The 3884-nt window shown below is 41.7% G+C and overlaps 1 pseudogene; it reads left to right on the plus strand.

The window, feature by feature from the left end:
• Positions 1 to 1023: 1023 nt before the first annotated feature.
• Positions 1024 to 2703, plus strand: LOC147461351 (uncharacterized; annotated as a pseudogene).
• Positions 2704 to 3884: the final 1181 nt, after the last annotated feature.

Here is a 3884-nt window from a genome sequence, read left to right on the forward strand (position 1 = left end):
TTTCTTTTTGGCCTGCCTAAAGGGCTAAGGCCATAGTGATGTGTTCCCTTTTTGTTAGTGAAAAATCTCGTATGTAAATTTTTGGCCTACCCAAAGGGCAAAGGCTATAGAGATGCCGTCTCTTTTTGTTGACTAAAATAGAAAAAAGATTGAGTTGTATTTTCAAGAAATTTTTGATAGGCCAAAAATGTTAATTGGTTGAAACAAGATAGTGGGCACTCATTTAAATGGAGAGTGTGTAAATCTAACGATGGACATGTCTTGAGTTTCCAAATATGAAGTGAATGTTCATTGCTCATTTACAAAGGAAAGGATATATATATAAAATATATATTAGTTTAAAAAGACAAGGGTGGTCGTCCATGTGTTTTCAAGCACACATGCCTGAAAGGGTGCGCACATGAGCTTGAGAGTCCACCACTGCAGCTAAAAACTGTGACCTGGCTGGAATCTTATTGCCGTTGCATCAAATGCATTTAAGTAGGGCTTGCTACATAGTTAGCCGCTGCGGCCCTACATTCCAGGTGCTAAGCAAAATAGGAGAGAGCGATTTCCATGGGTTCAGTGCTCTCATGTGCGTGAAAGGGCTTCTGCGGTAACCTCATGAATTCCCGGTTGAAGTACTATCTGTGTTTTGATGCGTAGCCTTTGATGCCCCTCTCTTTCTTTTCCTCTGTGAAAGGATATATATATATATATATATATATATATATATATATATATATAAATAATAATATAATATATTAGTTTGAAAATATCGGGGTGGTCGTCCATGTGTTTGCAAGCACACATGCCTGATGCCCCTCTCTTTCTTTTCCTCTGTGAATGATCCACGTGGTCTGCCAACGTGGGATCATGGATGCTAACGACGACCTGCCTTGAACGTTTTCATGAGTGGTGGGATGGGTCTTATCGCATCGGGTCACGGGTGATGGGATTGCACTAAAGACTATGTTAGGGTTATGAGAGATTTTTGACTATGCACTCCTCCATAGCGCTACATTTGGGATGGCCTCTCTAGCCATGGACCTTCTCTGTGTGTCGGCTCTTCCCCCCTATGCCATGATGATGCACTGCCTGCTTGGACTATTGGAGGCGCTATCCATGAAGAGCTTATTGCTAGTTTCGCTCATGTGAGTGAGCTGTGTTTTTCTAGGCTACCTTATTTTCCCTCTTAGATAGAGCAGGCATCTAAGTGTGTTTCTTTCTTGCTTGAAGGACAATTAACTGAAGGTCGACGATAGGGCAAGGTGTTGATTACCATCTTCCAACGTTGCCACAGAGGGTTCTGTTCTTCGAATGAGGGATCGCAAGGCCTTTTTTGCATGGGATCTGCCGCCCATCCACTGTCGACGTAAGTGCGCTATCTAGGATGTGAAAGGAGCCTGTGAGGGTGGCTTGTGCTCCACTCATGGCTAGTTCAAGAACTTCAGCCCTCAAGGCCTCGGATGCATGGGCATACCTCTAGTTGTGGTCCCCCCAAGTCTGACATCGTCGACATGTTGACCTAGCTTTCCTCAGATCACATTATCCCTGCCTTGCTGCATTGCTGGTCCCAAGCTTGTTATTTGTGTCTCAACTTGTCAATCCCTCTCACTGGGTGTGAGCCTACACTCAAAAGCTCAGGATCATCTTGCTTGGAGAACACGCAGCAAAGGCAACTTGGATATTTTTCTGCATTTTTGAGGTTAGTGGTGTGGAGAGGTTTCTCTTATTGAAAGCTTGGTATAATGCTTTGTCTGTTGTGCATTTATTGTTAAGGATATAGAGCACAACACAGTGATAAGGAATCCCACAAGCCATTATCTAGAGATGCATCACTCTGTCTCTCTCTGTCTCTCTCTATCTCTCTCTCTCTCTCTCTCTCTCTCTCTCCAGGCACAAGCATGGGCCACTAGATGTGTGTGTGTGTGTGTTGTGGCCATGAACACCGTGCTAGACATCTAACAACATTGCCACCATGGCGGTTCCCACGTGTGCCATGCCAAACTAACACTCTCCCATGCTTTCTCAGTTTGTACACTTCTCTGCAAATGCACTCTCAAATTCTCCTTCGATCTCTCCTTTAAGACATCCTCAGAATCTTCCAGCAAGTCGTCGTTCAACCATTTGATGAAGTTTCGAGGCAAGTCTCTAGTTCTTACTTGTTGGTTGGGACTTCGGGGCTCCAAAGTCTGAGTGCCCTTGCAAATCGGCACTCATGAGATCAATTTGGCAAACCCTGTTTGATATAAAGGTGGGATTAAGATTAGTTGAACTGCAGGTTTTGTGTTGCGGCTCTAGCCATTGTGCAAAGTGGGGGGGAGGTAAGTAGCAAGTGGGCTAGGTGGGGTCCATGCATAAGGGCATTAGCTCATGGAGGAACACTCTGCTCAGTTGTAAAGCTCTTGCATTTTGATAATGTGTCATTTCCATTTTTGAAACTCTTATGCTCATGCTTAAGTTTGTTGTCCACAGATTTTGACCATTCATGGCCCTTTTCACTCCTCTTGGTAAGTGTGAAGCAAATTGCATTTTGTTTAGTTCTGTTCTCACTGCCGGTGGATTTTTATTGTTCTCCTATAGCAAGCTTGCAAGAGTCGGCACAGAGGCTCTAGGGAGCAGTGATGCGGTGCTCCACACATCAACAACACTCTGCCTGATTTTTGTGATGTGACTGCTTCAGTGTTCTTCCCCTTCTTCCAACTTAGTGTCAATTTTTAGTATCCTTTCAGATGTTTTTGGCATCATTACTAGGTTCCCATTTGTTCCTCTTCTTTCAACTTAGGCTCATGTTAACTGGGGTTCTCAGATGTTACTTAATCTGAGTTACTTAGTCTTCTTTGGTTCTCAAAAAGTGGGTTTTTTTTGTTGGTTTTTGATGCTCAAAAGTCAAGGTTGAATTTGAATTGCTTTGTGTATTGTTGTGCCATGTTGTTGCACAAAAATTGCTCATGTGTTTTTTTTTTGAAAAATAGCCTAATGCTCAAGCTCATGTTTGTATGGCTAATTTGTGTTTCTATTTTGTGTTTGTTTGTTGTTAGCGCTCTAATGGTTGTGCTTGTTGCCTAATTTAAGTCATGAAGTTGTGGCTATGGGAATTGTTGCCACCTTATTGTTTTGAATGAGGGTTGTCTATAGTTAACCTAATGATATATATATATATTAAAAACAAACTAATGTGAGTGATTAGATGATAGATGATGCTTTGTAGGAGTAGCCTTTGTGGCCTCTTTGTGATGCATTGAAATCTTGTGCAAACCTTTCATTACAAAGCAAAAGTCCAGTATGAAGCTGCTTGGAATGCTCCATTCACCTCAATCATCCTACAGAAACATTTTCCTACGCATATTAACATATTACAAGCAGGCTAGTCACAAGAATTCGACTCACGTTCCATATGCATTGTGTTGAAGGTTGTTGGTGGTAGAGTTGTTTTGTGATGTTTTTTTGTGTAAGCTTTAAAAGATAAGTCTTCTTCGTAGCAGAATAAGAACTCGTTCTTTTGCATGGGTGTAGGTCCAAGAGCGCTTTGATGTGGATATCAAAGAGCTACCTGAGAAAATTGTTGCTATGACTAATTTCTCATTTTAAAGATGTTGTAATGTTCTTTACCTTTCGGAGTTAATAAAGCCCTTCTATTTCTTTGGATGATGATCATCTTTTATGTACTTGCAGTGCCATCATAGAAGATGTCATTGGTTTTCACTGAGCTTCACTCTGTACAGAGGAGTAGAGCAACCTTGTTAAGTGCCTCAAATTTTTTCTGGTGGAGTTGTTTCCTGAGTTGGAGGAAAGTGATCGTTGATGTGTCTGCTTAGAATAATGTTGTTTCCTTTTCAAAGCCTATTTACTTGAGTGAAGCTGGAATGATTCAAATATCTGAAAAGAAGCTCTAGTCTTCA

Source organism: Adiantum capillus-veneris, chromosome 3, assembly GCF_014529385.1.
Source record: "Adiantum capillus-veneris isolate H3 chromosome 3, ASM1452938v2, whole genome shotgun sequence".
In the NCBI taxonomy this organism is placed as follows: Eukaryota; Viridiplantae; Streptophyta; class Polypodiopsida; order Polypodiales; family Pteridaceae; genus Adiantum; species Adiantum capillus-veneris.